Here is a 20,670-nt window from a genome sequence, read left to right as displayed (position 1 = left end):
TCCAAGGGAAATATAATTTCCCAAAATTGGATCAGTAAAGTTAAAAATACTCAAATTTCTATAGAGGAAATTGGGGAAATGATCAAAGTTGTACCCTTCAAAAACACCAAGCAGTGGATAGTCAAAGATGGCAGTGTAGAAGAACTGACCACACCTCTTTATACAGATATACCAAATCTACAGCTCCATGTAGAACAATTCCCACTGAAAACATAAACTAAAAACTAGCTGAACAGCTTCCACAAGGGATAAAACAGCCATATCAAGATGGGTAGGAGGAGCAGAGATATGGTCCTGCCAAAAACTACCCACAATGCATCAACTTAGAATCGAAAGGAATTACAGAGGCTCAGAGCCTCTCCCCAAGTGGGGAGGGGTTCATTTGTGCTCCACCTTGATTATCCCAACCTTTGAAATATGCAGTAGCAAATGAGGAAATCAACAAGGTTTATGTCCAGGGGACCCAGAGAACTGGGAGGGATCGGAGATACTCCTTTTGAGGGGTTTGCTCTCAAAAAAAGAGAAGAAAACAAAAACAAAAACAAAAAAGAAAATTCAGATACAGAAAAGAGATCAGTGGTTATCAGGGGGATGAAAGAATTGAGGGATAGGCTAAAAAGGTGAGGTGAAAGGGTAAGTATGGCAATGCATGATAAGTAGGCTTGTTTGCTGATCACTTTGTAATATGCAAATATTGAGTTATTATGTTGTATACCTGAAACTAGTAATGTTATATATCATTTTTTAAGAATAAAAAAGAAAAAAAAAGGAAGAAACAAACTCAGATGTTTCACAGGGAATCTTTATCAGAGTTCTACATCTGGATAATCACACTTCCACATAAATTATTCCAGAAGAAAAAAACAAATGAAGATTTCCCCCTTTTTTGTTTTATAAAGGAAGTAATACTGATATCTAAATCTGATAAATATATAATAAGGGCATGACAAATATCATAATCCAATATCACTTACACACACACACAAAGTATTAGCAAAAAGAATCCAACACTGTTTATAAAAATCTTCCAAGAATGGAAGATTAGTTTATCCAATATTGTAAATTGTCATATTAATAGAGCTAAGAAGGAAAATAACATAAATGGACTATATATTAAATTTCAAAATAAATAAGCATTCAAATAGAATAGGAATTGATTCCTTAACATAATGTAATTCAGAGCATACACCTGCACACACACACATGGCTCCATCATAAACCATTACCTTACCTAATGGGGAAATATTAGAGGCATTCACACTAAAGTCAAGAAGAAGGCAGGAATGCCCAATGTCTTCAATACTATTAATCTGGAGGAATGAGTCAATACAACTGATAAAAGAAAGTAATGAAAAGCATAAGAAATGGGAAATAGTATAATTACTTCTGTTCACAGATGACACAAGATGATAGTATAAATGGAAAGACCAAAAGGTTAAAAGATAAAATTCACACAAGCAATAAGATAATATAATAACATAGTAGGATGTAAAATGGCCATTAAAAGATCCATAGCTTTACATTTGCAAGTGATATCCTGTTAGATGAAATGAGGAAAAGGAAGACGTCAGAATAGAATGTGCCAGAAACCCCTGTCTTCACTTAGACAACAATTGCACAGACAGAATCTGTCTGATGTAACTATTCTGGAACAGAATAGTTCCAGAATATAGTTCCAGTGGAGTCCAGTGATGGATTACAAATTCCAGAGAAAAGCTTGGAATGTGAATTGTGCCAAATTTCTGGCAATTTCAGTTCTTACCAGCTTACACATAGTTTGCATGAGCCAGAGTAGGCAAAAAGGACTTTGTCCTCCTAGTAGTTGGAATCTGTGCTCTGATTACTTATTGCTGTTTCTGACCACAGAAGTACAAACCAAGAGGCAGGCACCCATTCATTTCTGCATGTCCTCCATAGTTGCAAGGCCCTCTCTCCCTCCAACTGAAATGGACTTCCAGGGGATTTAAAGAATTGGCACCCTTCACTACCTCCATTTATTTAATCCACCCCGCCCCCCTGCCCTCTTGGGAGCTCGACTTTAAGACATTCAAAAACATGGGGCACCTGATGGCTCAGTCGGCTAAGTGTCTGCCTTAACCTCAGGTCAAGATCTCATGGTTCTTGAATTTGAGCCTCACGTCAGGGTCAGAGCCTAGAGCCTGCTTCAGATTCTTTGTATCCATCTCTCTCTGCCCCTCCCCTACTTGTGCTCTGTCTCTCCCTCTCTCTCAAAAATAAACAAACAGTAAAATAAACAAACAAACAAATAAATAAAATAACTACAAAAATGGGAAGGACTAGAAAGTGACTGCACATCCAGGGGAAAACTCAGAAAAGACTGAAGAAATCCTTAAGTTTACACCTCAGGCTGATCCTTGGCAAAGACACAGCCTACAACAATCAATAACAACAATCAACAACAACAACAAGAAGCCAAAACAGGAACACGAAACAGAAAACCCTGGGGAAGGGGGAGACTCTGATTTACAGTTACCATGTTATAAATTCAAAAGCCCAGCTTCAACAAAATAAAAAATAAAAAAATATACAAAGAAATGGAAAACTATAGTCCACTTAAAGGAAAAGAAATATCGACAGAAAATGTCCTTGAAAAAGACTTAATGGCAGATATACTAAAGATTTTTTTAAATATGAAATATGCTCAAAGCACTAAAGAAAGATTTGGAGAAAGGCAAGAAATTTAATGTGAGAACAAAATGAAAACATCAACAAAGAGACAGAAAACCTAAGAAGAAACCAAAAAGGGATCTTGGAGCTGAAAAGTACAATAATTGAAATGAAAACCTCACTAGAAATATTCAAAGGCAGATTTGAACAGGCAGAAGGCAGTCAGTAAACTTGAAGGTACGATAACTGAAATTATTGAAACTGAGTAACAGAAAGAAAAAAAGAACTAGAAAAGTGAACAGAGTCTATGGGACTTGTAAGACACCATTAAGTGGACCAGCATATGATTGTGGGAGTTTCAGAAGGAAAGACAGAGAAAGAATGGGGCAGAGAGAATATGTGAAGAAATACTAGTGAAAAATTCCCTCATTCGATGAAAGGCATAAACATAAATATTTAAGAAGCTCAATGAACTCCAAGTAAGATGAATTCGAAGAGACTCACACTGAGACACACTATAATCAAACTGTTGAAAGTCAGAGAAATAATCTTAAAATCAGGAAAAGAAAGTGACTCATGATATGTAAGGGAGTCTCAATAATATTATCAGATTTCTCATTAGAAATTTGGAGACCAGAGGGCAATAGGCCTATACACTCAAACTGCTAAAAGAAGAAAACTGTCCACCAAGTGTTCTATCTCACAAAACTATTCTTCCAAAGTGAGAGAGAAAATAAGAAATTTCCAGAAAAATAAAGACTGAGGGAATTTGTTACCACTTGACGTGCCCTGCAAGATGTGCTCAAAGGAGTCCTACAGGGTGAAGAAACTGTATGAAGAAATAAAAGTTTTAATAAAGGCAAATACATGGGTAATGATAATAGGCAGTATTATAACAATTGCTTGTAACTTTTTGTTTTCTATATGGTTTCAGAGACTAATACATTTTAAGGAAACATTAGTCTAAAAGCTAATATGATTATAATGATGGTTTATAACTCCAAATTTTGTCTTCTACATAATTTAAGAGACTAATGAATTTAAAAGATTAGTTTATGTTGTGGGGCACACATATATAAAGAAATAATTTTGTGACATCAATAACCAAAAAGGGTGGGGATGGAGATGTAAAGGAGCACAGTCTTTGTACGTTACTAAAGTTAAACTGTTGTAAATTCAGATTGGAGTGTTATAACTTGAGGATGTTAAATGTAATCTCCATGACAATCACAATGAAAATATTTATAGAATATATACCCTCCAAAAATGAGAAAGGGATTTAAACATTTTACAAGAGAAAATTAGCCACAAAAGGCAGAACTAATGTAGCAATGGAGGGACCAAACAAAGCTGCAAAACTTATAGAAAACAAATAGCAAAATGCCCTCTTTATCAAAAATTACTTCAAAGGCAGATAAATTAAACTTTCAGAGAAAAAGAAGAAGAGATTGGCAGTGTGAATACAAACACAAGATCCAATGATATGCTGACTATAAAAAACTCACTTTATTTTTTATGTTTATTTATTTTGAAAAAAAGGGAGAAAGGGAGAGGGTGTGAAAGTGCGGGAGAGGAAGGAGAAAGAGAGAGAGAGAGAGAGAGAGAGAGAACCCCAAGCAGACTCCAAGCTGACAGGGCAGAGTCCTACTCAGGGCTACATCTCTCTCACAAATCGTGAGATCATGACATAAGCCAAAAGTCAGACACTTAACCGACTGAGCCACCCCAGTGCACTGAGACTTATTTTAGATCTAGAGACGCTACTCAGTTGAAAGTGAAGGGATGTAAGAAGACATTCCATGCAAACAGTAACTAATATTAACTGTACTAATATCAGAAAAAATAGGCTTTAAAAACAAGGTTACAAGAGACAAAGGATATTACATATTAATAAAAAGTTCAATGCAGCAAGAAGACCTAACAATTATAAATTTTTACACACTTAATGACCAACCATCAAAATAGTTAGTGCAAACACTAAAAAACAGTTCTCAATTCATAGTTGGAGACTTCAACACTGCACTCTCAGTATGGTTAGAAGAACCAGACAGAAGATAAGGAAATAGAGGACTTAAACAACACATAAAATCAATGAGCTCCAACAGGAGCTACAGAATAACAGCATACACATATTTCCCAACCACACAGGAGACATTTTCCAGGATAGATCACATACTAGGCCACAGATTGTCTCAACAGATTTTAAAAGTTAGATGGATACCATAAAGTATCTTCTCCAACCACAGTGAGATGAAGTTAAAAAAAATAATCACAGAAACAAAACTGAGAAACTCACAAATTTGTGGAAATTAAATAAGACCTTTAACAACCAATGGGTCATAAAAGAAATCACAAGGGAAAATAGAAATTAGAAATGAATGAAAATGAAAATACAACATTTCAAACTTATGGGACATAATGAAAGCACTATCAAGTGGGAAATTTATAGCTATCTATGCTTACATTAAAAAAACAAAAAAAGATCTCAAATCCACAATTTAACTTTACAATTTAAGGAACTGGAAAGAGATGAATAAAATAAACCCAAACGTAGCCAAAGTAAGGAAATAATAGAGATTGGAGAAGAGATAAACATAGTAGAAAATAGTAGTAAAAAATAGAAACATAGTAGAACATAGAAGAAAATAGAGAAAAACACAGAAAGTTAATAAAACAAAAAGTTGGTTATTTGAAAAGATATTAAAAATGACAAGTATTTACCTAGACAGACTAAAAAAAAGGTAATACTCGAAATACTAAAATCATAAGTGAAAACATGGAGACTATTGCTTCTATAAGAATACAAAGAATGTAAAAGATTACTCTGAACAACTGTATGCCAACAAATTGGATAACCTAGATGAAATGGACATAGTTCCAGAAACATAAAACCTACAAAGACTAAATCACCAGGAAATACAAAACCTGAATAGACCTATCACCAGTAAAGAGATTGAATCCACAATCAAAAATCACCTGACAGGAGGAGAGGAGTCAACATGGTGGTGAAATAGGGGGGCCCAAATTTCCGTCATCCCTCAAACATGGCAGTATTGAACCAGAAGACAGAATTCCAGTAATCTGGGCTACAGAGTGACAGACACACCTCAAGGGGTCCACGGGGACAACTTGGCACCCATAGGTGTATGATTGCGAATTGGGAGAGATAAAATAGGCAGAATAGGCATGGAAGGGAGGGATCCCCTTCTATAGTGAGGCAAAAGGAAGAGAAAGAGAGGCTGGGGAAGTGTAGGGCTGTACTTGGACAAGAGAAAAACCACAGATCGAGAAACAGGAAACATGGAGAAAGAACCAATTTCTAACATAATCCAAGGTTGCGGGTCTTTTTTTGGACAGGGCTGCCACTCTGTACACACACCTAGTAGGAACAGAGAGCCAACCCAGGCTCAGTAGCAAGCTCAGAGGTGCAGTCAGAGAGAGCAGTCTCCTCCCTTGGATGCTGTGGGAAGAAGGCATATAGCTCTAAGGACAAAAAATCCTGCAGTGCCTGCCAGCCAAAGGCCCTTAGACGTCTGGGCAGAGTGACACTACCCCAGAACACCAGTGCATGGAATAGGATCCTTTAAGACATCAGGGTTTGAATCCCAGCCAAGCGCCTGGCAGGCATAGGAGAATGCAAATGGGACAAACTGGCTCACTCATACCCATATGGGACTGAGAGAAAGTCCTGAACAGACTGGTCTGGGACACCTGGTCAGGGGAGGAGAGACTGGGATGTTGCCATTTTTCTTCCCATCACCAACAAGGTGGGGCTTCGGGGACCAGACAGCTGGCCCACAGTGGAGGTGGGAACTGCCTACATCCAAAACACAGCCCTCTGTGCCTGGTAACTCCATATCTACTGGAACAAGATTGACAGTGACCTAAAAGAGGGCCCCTCCTCCAGACCAATGCACCCACCAGTTCCAAGGCATCATCAGATATCGGTCCAGTGGTTTTTGTTTTTTGTTTGCATTTTCTGATTCGATTCTTGGCCAATTCTTATTACATATATACATATTTTTTCTTTCTTCTTATTACTTCCCTTCTCTATTCTGCTTGTTGTTTTGTTTAAGCAGAAATTTTTAATCTATTATTTTTACATTTCTGTATCTCCTATATTTTCCTTTCTCTCTCTCTCAGGATTAAGCCATATAATTGATTGGATTCTCTGCCTGGTGTTTTTTTTTTTTTTCCTTTTTCCCCATCCCTGTAATTTCTCTATTTGTATGGGATAAGGATTCTTCCACCACCACTCTCTTTTAAAATTTTTTCCCGGGTTACTTCAATGAACAAATCATAGCACACCTGGTGACAGGTCCTAATCACCACTAAGAGTAGGGAGATAAAGCAAACAAAGTCCCAACAACAGAGAGCACACAACACACTCCAAAACACTTCCTGAAGGGCCAGGTCCCGAACACTGTATGACCCCATTTTAATATAGTACTGCTCGCACATGTAGGACACATAACAAGATATTAAAACACATAGGAACTAATTTGACAATAAACTATTTGTAAAAAAAAAAAAAAAAAAAAAAAAAAAAAAAAAAGAAAAAAAAAAAAAAAAAAAAAAAAAAAAAAAAAAAAAAAAAAAAAAAAAAAAAAAAAAACACATAGGGGAAAGAAAACTAGTCAAAATGATGAAACTAAAGAATTCTCCTCAAAGTGAATTCCAAGAAGAAATGACACCTAGAGAATTGTTCAAAACAAATATTAACAAAATGTCTTGGCAAGAATTTGGCATAATAGTCATAAGACTAATAGCGGGGCTTGAAAAAACCATAGACAGCAGTAGAGAATCTATTGCTGCAGAGATCAAGAAATTAAGAAATAGTCATGACAAATTAAGAAATGCTATAAATGAGGTGCAAAATAAACTAGATGCAGTGACAGCAAGAATGGAGGAAACGGGGGAGAATAAGTGAAATAGAAGATGAAATTATGGAAAATGAAAGGTGAGAAAGAAAATACTAGACTACGAGGGGAAAATTAGAGGACTAAGTGATTCAATTAACCACAATATCTGTAACGTAGGATTTCCAAAAGAAGAAGAGAGAGAGAAATGAGCAGAACATTTACTTGAACATTTATAGCTGAGAACTTCTCTAATCTGGGGAAGGAAGAAGATATCCAAATCCAGGAGGCACAGAGAACTCCCTTCAGATTTGACAAAGATAGGTCTTCATCATGGCATATCATAGTGGAAACGGCAAAATACAAAGGTAAAGAGAATTCTGAAAGCAGCTAGGAACAAACAGGTTTTAATCTACAAGGGTAGACACATAAGGGTAGAAGCAGACCTGTCCACTGATGCTTGGCAGGATGGAAGGGAGTGGCAGAAAATATTCAATATGCTTAATAGGAAAAATATACAGCCAAGAGTCAATTATCCTGCAAAGCTGTCATTCAGAACAGAAGGAGAGATAAAGGCTTTCCCAGAAAAGCAAAAACTGAAAAAGTTCATGACTACCAAAGCAGTCCTAAAAGAGATCCTAAAGGGGACTCTGTGAGTAGAATGTTGCAAAGGCTACACAGAATGAGACACCACCACAAGCATGATACCTACAGATAACACAAGCACACTAAATCATATCTTTCAGTAATAACTCTGAATGTAAATGGACTAAATGCCCCAATCAAAAAACATAGGGTATCAGAATGGACAAAAAAACCAAGATCCATCTATATGCTGTCTACAAGAGACTCATTTTAGACCTGAGGACACCTTCAGATTGAAAGTGAGGGGATGGAGAACAATGTATCATGCTACTAGAAGTCAAAAGAAAGCTGGAGTAGCCATACTTCTATCAGACAAACTGGATTTTTTAAAATAGTTTATTGTCAAGTTGGTTTCCATATAACACCTAGTGCTCATCCCCACAAGTGCCCTCTTCCATGCCCATCACCTCTCTTTCCCTCCCCCCCAACCCCATCAGCCCTCAGTCCTCAGTTTGTTCTTCAAGAGGCTCTCATGGTTTGCCTCCCTTCCTCTCCTCCACTATTTTGTTCCTTCTCCCCCATGGTCCTCCATTAAGTTCTTCCTAATCCTCCCATACGTGGAAACGTATGGTATCTGTCCTTCTCTGCCTGACTTATTTCACTCAGCATAACACCATCTAGTTCCATCCATGTTGCTACATATGCCCAGATTTCATTCTTTCTCATTGCCATGTAGTATTCCATGGTATAGATAAACCACATCTTCTTAATCCATTCGTCTGTTGATGGACACTTAGGCTCTTTCCATGTTCAGACAAACTAGATTTTAAACTAAATGCTGTAACAAGAGATGAAGAAGGGCATTATATCATAATTGTGGGGTCTATCCATCAAGAAGAGCTAACAATTAAAAATGTTTATGCCCCAAACTTGAGGTGCCCAAATATACAAATCAGGTAATCACAAACACAAGCAATCTTGCTGATAAGAATACAGTATTGCAAGGGACTTTAATACTCCACTTATAGCAATGGACAGATCATCTAGGCAGAAAATCAATAAAGAAATAAAGGCCTTGAATGATTTACTGGATCAGATGGACTTAACAGATATATTCAGAACTTTTCATCCAAAAGCAGCAGAATACATATTCTTCTCAAAGTACAAACAGAACATTCTCCACGATAGATTCCATATTGGGTTACAAAACAGCCCTCAATAAATACAAAAGAATTGAGATCATACCATGAATATTTTCAGTTCACAACTCTATGAAGCTTGAAATCAATTACAAGAAAAAATTTGGAAAGTCTCCAAATGCATGGAGGTTAAAGAATATCCTACCAAATAATGAACAGGTCAACCAGTCAATTAAAGAAGAAAATTTTAAAAATATATGGAAGCAAATGAAAATGAAAACGTGACAACTCAAACCCTTTGTGATGCAACAAAAGCAGTCATAAGAGGAAAATACATTGCAATCAAAGCCTATCTCAAGAAATAAGAAAAATCCCAAATACAAAATCTAACTGCCCACCTTAAAGGAACTAGAAGCAGAATAGCAAAGAAACTCCAGAGCCAACAAAAGAAGGGAAATAATAAAGATTATAGCAGAAATAAATATAGAATCCAAAAACAAACAAAAAAGGAACACATTAATGAATCTAAGAGCTGGTTTTTTGAAAAAATAAAGAAAATTGATAACCCCCCTAGACAGATTTCTCAAAAGAAAAGAGAACCTCAAATAGGTAAAATCACAAATGATGGAGTAGAGATCACAACAAGCACACGGAAATACAATTTATTAGAGAATACTATGAAAAATTATATGCCAACAAACTAGATTAAATGGACAAATTCCTAAACACCCATACACTACCAAAACTCAAATAGGAAGAAATAGAAAACTTGAAGCAACCCATAACTAGTGAAGAAATTAAATCAGTTATCAAAAATCTCCCAGCACAAGAGAGATCTGGGCCAGATAAATTCCCAGGGGAATTCCACCAGACAATTAAAGCAGAGGTAATACCTATCCTTCTCAAGCTGTCCCAAAAAATAAAAACAGAAGGAAAGTTTCCTGACTTGTTCTATGAAGTCAGCATTACCTTGATTCCCAAATCAGAGACCCCACTAAAAAGGAGAATTACAGGCCAATATCTCTGATGAACAGGGATGCAAAATTCTCAACAAGATACTGGCAAAAAGAATTCAACAATATATTAAAAGAATTATTCACAATGATCAAGTGTGATTCATTCTTGGGCTGCAGGGCTGGTTCAATATTTGCAAATCAATGTGATACATCACATTAATAGAAGAAAGGATAAGAACCATACGATTCTGCCAATAGATGCAGAAAAAGCATTTGGCAAAATACAGCATCATTCTTCATAAAAACCCCCAAGAAAGTCAGGATAGAAGGAACATACCTTAACATCATAAAAGCCATATCTGAAAAGCCCATAGCTAATGTCATCCTCAATGGGGAAAAACTGAGAGTTTTCCCCCTGAGATCAGGAACATGACAAAGATATCCTTTCTCACCACTGTTGTTTAATACAGTGCTGGAAGTCCTAGCCTCAGCAATCAGACAACAGAAGGAAATAAAAAGCATCCAAATTGGTAAAAAAGACTCAAATGTTCACTTTTCACAGATGAGATGATATGCTACATGGAAAACCTGAAAGACTCCACCAAAAAGCTGCTAGAAATGATACATGAATTCAGCAAAATCACAGGATACAAAATCAATGTACAGAAATTGGTTTCATTCCTATACACCAAAAATGAAGCAACAGAAAGAGAAATCAAGGAATCAACCCTATTTACAATTGAACCAAGAACCATAGAATTCCTAGGAATGAACCTAACCAAAGTTGAAAAAGATCTGTATGATGAAAACTATAGAAAACTTATGAAGGAAATTGCAGAAGACCCAAAGAAATGGAAAAACATTCCATGCTCATGGATCAGAAGAATAAATATTGTTAAAATGTCATTAGTACCCAAAGCAATCTACACATTCAGGGCAATCCCAATCAAAATTGCACCAGCATTCTTCTCATAGCTAAAGCAAACTATCCTAAAATTTGTATGGAACCACAAAAGACCCTGAATAGCCAAAGTAATATTGAAGAAGGAAACCAAAATGGGAGGTATCACCGTCCCAGACTTTAACCTCTACTACAAAGCTGTCATCATCAAGACAGTATGGTATTGGCACAAAAACAGACACAAAGACCAATGGGATAGAATAGAGAACTCAGAACTGGACCCACACATGTATGGCCAACTAATCTTTGACAGAGCAGGAAAGAGTGTCCAATGGAAAAAAGACAGCCTCTTTAACAAGGTGCTGGGAGAACGGGACAGCAACATGCAGAAGAATGAAACTAGATCACTTTCTCACACCATACACCAAAATAAACTCAAAATGGATAAAGGACCTGAATGTGAGACAGGAAACCATCAAAACCCTAAAGGAGAAAGCAGGAAACAACCTCCTTGACCTCAAATGAACAAATCAGGAGACTCTAGATGCTGGCGAGGATGTGGAGAAACGGGCACCCTCCTACACTGTTGGTGGGAATGTAAACTGGTTCAGCCCTTCTGGAAAACAGTGTGGAGGTTCCTCAGAAAACTAACAATAGAACTCCCCTATGACCCAGCAATAGCACTGCTAGGAATTTACCCAAGGGATACAGGAGTGCTGGTGCATAGGGCCACATGTACCCCAATGTTCATAGCAGCACTCTCAACAATAGCCAAAACATGGAAGGAGCCTGAATGTCCATCAACGGACGAATGGATCAAGAAGATGTGGTTTATCTACACAATGGAATACTACATGGCAATGAGAAGGAATGAAATATGGCCATGTGTAGCAACATGGATGGGACTTGAGGGTGTTATGCTGAGCGAAATAAGTCAGGCAGAGAAAGACAGACACCATATGTTTGCATGGATAAGTGGATTAGGAGGAACTTAACGGAGGACCATAGGGGAGAAGAAGGGAAAAAATAGTTAGGGAGAGGGAGGGAGGCAAACTATGAGAGACTCCTGAATGCTGACAACAAACTGAGGGCTGATAGGGGTGAGGGAGAGGGGAAGGAGGGTGATGGGCATGGAGGAGGGCACTTGTTGGGATGAGCACCGGGTGTTATATGGAAACCAACTTGATAATAAACTATGAAGGAAAAAAATAAAAAATAAACTCTTCAGAAAAATATGGGTATAGGAATTGAATAATACATTTCTTCAAAGAAGATATACAAATGGCCAATAAGTACATAAAAAGATGTTTAAGATCACTAATCATTAGGAAAGTGCAAATCAAAAATACAGGGAAATTCACTGCACACCCATTAAGATAGTGACTATCAAACAAAAACAAAATAGCAAGTGTCGAAGAAGATGTGGAGAAATTGGAACCTTTCTACATTGCTGGTGGGAATATAAAATGGTAGAGTCTATATAAAAAACAGTTTGTCAGTCCATCAAATAATTAAAATAGAACTACCGGGGCACCTGGGTGGCTCAGCTGGTTAAGCATCCGACTTCAGCTCAGGTCATGTTCTCACTGTCCATGGGTTTGAGTCCCACGTTGGGCTCTGTGCTGACAGCTAGCCCAGAGCCTGGAGCCTGTTTCAGATTCTGTGTCTCCCTCTCTCTCTCTAACCCTCTCCTGCTTGCACTGTGTGTGTGTCTCTCTCTCTCAGAAATAAATAAAACATTAAAAAAAATAGAACTACCATATGATCCAGGAATTGCACTTCTGGGTATATTCCCAAAAGAACTAAAAACAGTATCTTGAAGGAATACTTACATACCCATGACTGTGGCAGTATTATTCACAATAGTAAAAACTTGGAAGCAACTTGAGTATCCACTAATGGACAAATGGATAAGCAAAACGTGATATATGCATACAATGGAACATTACTCAGACTTAAAAACGAAGAAAACTTTCACATATTCCATAATATAGATGAACCTTGAGGATATTATGCTAAGTTAAACAAACTAGTCACAAAAAGATAAATACTGTATGATTCCATTAACATGAGTTACTTAGAAAAGTCAAAATCATAGAGATGGAAGGTAGAAAGGGGGTCGCCAGGGGCTGGGGAGTGGGAGAAATGGGAAGCTATTGTTCAATGAGCGTAGAGTTTCAGTTTTATAAGAGCTATGGAGACGGATGATGGTAAAGGTTGCTCAACATCATGAATGTATTTAATACCTCTAAACTGTACACTTAAAAATTGGTTAAGATAAAGGTAAATTTTATGTGTATTTTATCACAGTAAAAAATTTTTTGAAAAAAATAAGGAAGAGAAAACCCCTTTTATAATAGCACCAGGCAGATAAAAAACTTAGGAACTACCTTAAAATAAATGCAGGAAACTTGTAGGAAGAGAATTTTAACACATTTTTGAAAAACACAAAAGTAGACTTGAACAAATGGAAGGACATATCCTACTACAGGATAAGATTAACCAAATTCATGAACTTTGGATGGCAATTCTCCTACTTAACTTTATAAATACAAACGTGATCCCAATTTTAAACCAAGTTTGTTTCCGGAGTCACACAAGCTGATGTTAACTTTAATGTTCATGTGGAAAAAATAATCATGAAAAATAAGAAAAATAATTTTTAACGTGGGGAAAAAAATGGGGATTAGCCTTCTCAGATATGAAAACATATTATTAAATGTCCATAATTAGGGGCACTGGGTGGCTCAGTCGGTTAACATCCGACTTTGGCTTGGGTCATGATCTCACCGCCAGAGAGTTTGAGCTCCACATCAGGCTCTGTGCTGACAGCTCAGAGCCTGGAGTCTGCTTTGGATTCACTTTCTCTCCCTCTGCCCCTTCCCTGCTCATAATATGTCTCTGTTTCTCAAAATTGAGCAAACATTAAAAAAAAAGTTCATAATTAAAAGAATGTGGTTCGACCAGGGGAATCAAAAGTATAGGGGGAAAAAAACCCAGAACACCAGAACAGACCCAAATAGATGTAGACATCTAGCATCTCAAATCACTGGGAAAAGAAAAATAGTTGTTTTTAATAAGTGGTGTGGGATAGCCCTCTGGGAGTGAAAATTGTGGGTCCATTTCTCACAAATATACCACAAATATTTACTCTTATGTTTTAGAAAAAGAGTGCATGCATGCATGAGCGGGGGAGAGAGGAGAACAGGGAAAGAGACATAATCTTAAGCAGGCTCCATGCTCAGCCTGAAGCCCCTTGATCCCACAACCCTGGGGTCATGACCTGAGCTGAAATCAAGAGTTGAACGCTCAACTGAGTTGGAAGCTCAACCAACTGAGCCACCCAGGTGCCTCTGCTGGGCTACACTTCAAATGTATCAGAGATCTAATTTTTTTAAATGTTTTTTTTATTTATTTCTGAGAAGAGACAGCCTGAGCAGGAGAGGGTCAGAGAGAGAGGGAGATACAGAATTTGAAGCAGGCTCCAGGCTCTGAGCTAGCTGTCAGCACAGAGCCCAACATGGGACTCAAACCCATGAACCGTGAGATCATGACCTGAGTCGAAGTTGGATGCTTAACCAACTGAGCCACCCAGGTGCCCTTCAAAATAGTGTAACCATACAAATATTAGAAGAAAACCTGGTGAATTTCTTTGTAATATGACTGAGAGGAAAATTCAGATGCAATGAAAGAAATGAAAGAAAATATTGTTAAACTCAACTCTATAAAAGTAATAATTGAATAGCAAAAAAAATAATAATAAAAGTAAAAAGCAAATGCATGTTAGGAGAAAATATTTACAATATCTATCATAGGTAGAAGCTTAATTTCCAACTATCTAAGGAGCTCTTGAGGGAGAGAGAAACCTGATTTGATAGAAAAATGGACAGAAGACAAATAGACAATTGACAGAAAAATAGGTGTACAAGTGCCCTTCAAATCTATAACATTTATGCCTATCACTGCAATAAGATATGTTAATGCATGCAGCATTGCTGATTAGTGTTCTTATGAAAAGTTCTTCACTTGCATTTCATCATGAGTAAAAAATAGAATGCATTCAGAAGAAATACATAAGACACCTGACTTAGTTATAAAATTTCCAGGGGAAAGAAGAACCATTCTAGATTAAAGGAGATGAAAGAGAAAGGACAATGGTGGTAAGAAGCTTTTGAAATGACTCTCACTGATCTCACTGATCTTCCCTCCCCCTATTCACACCTTTATGTAATCTATTCAGCATGTGTGTATGAGCTCAGGATCCTACATGTGGCTGCAGTCAGGTATGTAAGGGAGGTTGGACTTAGAGGCTTGCTCCTGATGAACAGAGCACAGGAAAAGTGATGGGTTGTCACTCCCAAGATCCGTCTGCAAGCAATGGTGACTTCTATCTTGCTGCAGCCTGGCTCCTCTTGCTTCCTGCAAGAGTGCAGAAGAAGCAGAGTGCGATGATCATAGTCAGCCCAGATGCGGAGGCCGACATGGCAAGGAACTGAAGATGCTATAATAGTTTTCTATCAGTAGGTAAAAAACTACTGCAAACTTAGTGACTTAAAAAAAAAAAAGCACATATTTTATGATTTCAGTTTCTGTGTAACAAAAGTGTAGGCATGGGTTAGTTAGATCCTCTGCTCAGGATCTCACAAGACTATTCCCTAGGGATTGGCTGGGCTGTGTTCCTTTCTGAAGTTCAGGGTCCTCTTCCAAGCTCAGGTGGGTGTTGGCAAAATTCAGTTTCTTGCAGTTGTAGGAATGAGGTCCCCACTCTTAGCTCCTACATGACCTTGCAATTCATTGCCACGTGGCCCTCTCAAAGGCCCTTGACAACATGCAGCTTACTTCTTCCTAGCCAGAAGAATCTCTGAATCTCATATACTTGGATAGTCTTATGTACCAAAACGTTGTGGAGAGCATGGCTAACCAATCACATTTGCCACATTTGTTTGGCTAGAGGCAAGTCACAAACTCCACCTGTTGTTAAACAGGAGGAATTGTACAAGGGTGTGACTCACTGGGGTCCTTTCCTTTTAGAATTCTACCTACCATAGACAGCCTCTAGTCAAGGTGCTGAATCCTACCAACAACCACTTGAATGACTTGAGCCTTGAGATAACCAGAGACTCACTTGAAATCTTGACTGTGGCTGGTACAAGACTCTGAAGCAGAAGATTCAGCTAAGCCATGTCCAGATTTCCTGATCCACAGACAGTGAGATAATAAAGTTGGGCCAAGCCACTAAGTTTTGTGGTAACATGTTACACAGCAATACATAGTGAATAGATAAATATAATTGTGAATCTTATTTAGATTTGGGGAGAGGGCACAGACACAAGATATAAGACATTACTGGGTCAGTTAGAGAAATATGAGTATGTAATATCAGTGTGAAACTTCTTTGAGGTAATTCTGTTAGGGCTATATAAGAAAATGACAGCTCTTAGGAGATCTGTGCTAAAGTATTTAGGGGTAAAACGGCATGTTATCTGTCATTAACTTTCAACAAAACCACAAACATACCTATATACAAGTATATGGCTGAGTGTGTGTGTGTGTGTGTGTGTAAAGAGAGAGGTGACAAAATGCTGATAAGGCATAAATGTGCATGATCTATATAAATTATATAATTTAAAAATGACATTGTATAAATTAAGATTGTCAACTCTTCTATAGGTTTTCAATTCTTTAAAAGATTACATTTTTAAGATGAATATTTCTGGAATTCTCAGTATATAAATAGAATTTTTAACTTTATTTATTTATTATTATTGAGAGACAGAGAGAGACAAAGCATGGGCAGGGGAAGGGCAGAGAGAGAGGGAGACACAGAATCCAAAGCAGGCTCCAGGCTCTGAGCTGTCAGCACAGAGCCTGACGTGGCACTTGAACCCACAAACCTCAAGATCATGACCTAAGCCAAAGTAGGACGCTTAACTGACTGAGCCACCCAGGCACCCCTATAAATAGAATTCTTTAAATGTCTCCATAGTAATGGAGATAGGTGCTGTGACTCATTCCAGAGCCCTGTCCACTCAGCCCTCAGCCTGGCCATGGGACACTCTGGGAGTAAGGTTTCATGAGGAACACAGAAAATAACTCAAATAAATCCATTTGAAGGTCTTATCTCATCCTGAGCATCTACAGTTTTATGCTTCTTGGCATATCGTAAAATCTGATCATGAGTCAATTCTTTTGCCTTTATATAGAAACCAGCTTCAACCATTTGAAATTCTACACCTTCCAGGGAAAGTTACCAGGGAGCTAATTAAGTGTTTTGAGTTAAAATAAAGCTCTCCTACCTCCAATTTTATTGCCTTAGTGCAGAGAAATCACCTGAGAATCTTGTTAAAATGCAGAATTCTAATTCATTACATGTGGAGTAGGGCTTAAAAGTATGCATATCTAATAAGCTCCCAGGTAATGCTGCTGCTGATCCAAGGACCACATTTTGAGTTGCAAGGCCTTGGAGCAATTCCCAGCAGGCCATAATTTAAAATTTGTTAATGTTTTTATTTATTTCTGAGAGAGAGAGACAGTTGAGCAGGGTCAGAGAGAGAGGGAGATACAGAATCTGAAGCAGGCTCCAGGCTCTGAGCTAGCTGTCAGAGCAGAGCCTGATGCAGGGCTCTGAACCCATGAACCGTGTGATCATGACCTGAGCCAAAGTCGGATGCTTAACAGACTGAACCACCCAGGCTCCCCGCAGCAGGCCGTAATATAAAGGGAAGTTCAACCCTGAGTCAATCATCCCAGTGCTTGTAATTTACCTGTTGATTCACTTCCTCAGGAAAGCAGAAATTTTTTATATATAAAATATATATATAAAATATATATAAAATATATATATAATATATAATATATATAATATATATAAAATATATATAATATATATATAAAATATATATAATATATATAATATATATAAAATATATAAAATATATATAATATATATAAAAATATATATATAATATATATATAAAATATATATATAAAGAGGTTTGCTATAACAAACTTACAATTCCAAAAAAATCTAAATGCTCATCAACAGGAAATGATTACAGTTTATCTATATAAGGCAATGGGTATCTCTTTCAAAAACTGCCTACCCTGTGATTGAGCACTTCTAGTTTTATGAATTTTCATAAGAGAAATGAAATAGGCCCACAAAAAGACCTATACATGGAGGTGCCTGTGTGGCTCAGTTGGTTAAGCATCCGACTTCAGCTCAGGTCATGATCTCACGGTTTGTGGGTTCGAGCCCTACATGGGGCTGTGATGATGGCTGCTACCTCAGAGCCTGGAGCCTGCTTCAGATTCTGTGTCTCCCTCTCTCTCTCTCTGACCCTTCCCTGCTCACGCTGTCTCTCTCTCTCTCAGAAACAAATAAAACATTTTTTTAAAAAGGCCTATACATGTATATTGATAGCAGATTTCTCATAATTGGCAAAAAATGATAACGGCCTGGGTGGCTAGGAGTAGAAAAATGGATAAATAGATGATAGTATATTCATACAATATAATAGTACTCAGTAGTAGTAAAGGATCATATTCCTCCTATCTCAACAACATGGATGAATCTCAAAACATCATATGAACTCAAAGAAGCCTTGTACCAAAGGGTACACCCTTTCTAGGTTGTAAAATTCTATTTCCTCACAGGGTTTCAAGTTACACAGGTGGACGTATTCATGTAAACTCAGCAAATGTTGCACAGAAGATTTGTTAATTTCACCGTATGTAAACTGTATCTCCCAAGAGGAAAAAGGTAAGCAAGCCCTGAACTCTAGTTAAGGATACGAATACGGGGGCGCCTGGGTGGCTTAGTCGGTTAAGCGTCCGACTTTCGCTTAGGTCATGATCTCGCGGTTCGTGGGTTCAAGCCCCACATCGGGCTCTGTGCTGACTGCCAGCTCAGAGCCTGGAGCCTGTTTCAGTCTGTGACTCCCTCCCTCTCTGACCCTCCCCTGCTCACGCTATCTCTCTCTCTCTCTCTCCTAGAAATAAATAATAAAACTTTAAAAAAAAAAAAAAGGATACGAATAGGAAGTATTTAAGGAAACGTGCACCAGTATCTGCAACTTACTTTGAAAGCATCAAAAACATAAGCTGGAAAGAGAAAATGGGTAGGGAAATGAGTATGTGATAATGCAAGCACAGTACAATGTTAATGGTGGGATATGTGTAGTGAGTGAAATTTCTTTAATCTTCTTCACGCCTAAATCTTTTTCATATTGAACTGTTTGGAAGAGTGAAATAGAGGTATATGTTGACACAGAAAGATGAGCAAGCAATATCATTATGTGGAGAAAAGTAAGTTACACGGATAAATCCAATTGGACATATGTTAGATTTCTGGTTAGATAGACAAAGCACTTACTTGCCGTATCTCTGAGGAACAGGAAAATATGCTGGTAGTAGAGATAGGGAGACTTTCACTTTCTGAAAGTGAAAAAATGGCATAACTGTCAAAAATAAAATGACACGAGCTAAGGAAGTAATGACCCAAAGCAGCCAGAAGTGAGCTCAGTGTTATATGTAACAATATGTGTGTTGGAACACAGAACAAGCACGTATGCATGCTCTGGCTTTTACAACTCCAACAGAAAAATTAAACACCTCTCTTGATCCTGTCCCTGTGTGCAGTCGACTTTTATGATAGTGAGAAGAATCTAACTTTTTAAATTAAAATCAACATTTTACTAGGTGCTGAGATATAATAAAAAAAAGGTTATTTTCCTTCTGATACTTCCAAGAGAGTGAATGTTCGGATACTTAAATATGTTAGAGAGTCATTTGCAGTGCTGGCTGCAAGAGGCAGCTCTGGGAGGTCCCCTTCTCTGGAGGGCCTCCCACAGGAGTACAATCCCTGGTGTGCTTTTCTTCCATTTGACCCTTCACCTTTAGCCCTGGCTAACCGTACAAGGATGAGCACCTGGACCCAAGATGTTCTAATCAAACTCCCACGAGTTCAGAACTCGATTAGTACCCATTCATTTTCATTAGAACTGCAAGGACATGCAAGCCCAGAAACTATGGAGTTGCCATTTTCCATCATACAGTTGAGAAGCAAAGAAAGCTGGCCTGCTGAAAGAGAAAGCATGGGGCTTGTGCAGAGAGAAGTAAAGAGGAGACTCAGTGAAGCCCCCAGAGATCCAAAGAGCACAGCCACCTGATTTCTATTCACACCCTTGCACTCTTGTTCCGGACACCTTGTAAAGCACACTCGCAGGTCATTGCCCCTAAGTTCAATGAGCCAACCCTGAAGCCGTTCATAAAATTTCTTATTTTCTTAAACCAGTGTGAACAATTTCTCTCACAGCCGAGAAAGCTAGAACTAAGGCAATTATCACAGAGGAATGTGCAAAGTGAAATCCAGGAGGCCAGAGGAGATACCATCTAGGAGCTCTGAGAATTCGGAAAACTTCGTAATGACTAGCAAATCACCAGGGATCAGGCTCCATGGGCTGCGGCTCTCTAAACCTTGAGACTTCCTGTCTTGTGACTCCCCTCATCCATCATTCCTAGCTGGAGGTCCAGAGGTAGAATGTGGTGTGGAGATGATAAAATCTTTATTAGGCATCACTCCTAAATTAATTTTCAATCTT

The sequence above is a fragment of the Hyaena hyaena genome, unplaced genomic scaffold, assembly GCF_003009895.1.
Source record: "Hyaena hyaena isolate Hyena2069 unplaced genomic scaffold, ASM300989v1 scaffold_336, whole genome shotgun sequence".
Taxonomy (NCBI): domain Eukaryota; kingdom Metazoa; phylum Chordata; class Mammalia; order Carnivora; family Hyaenidae; genus Hyaena; species Hyaena hyaena.
The sequence above is the reverse complement of the archived record's forward strand: the minus strand, read 5'-3'. Positions refer to the sequence as shown.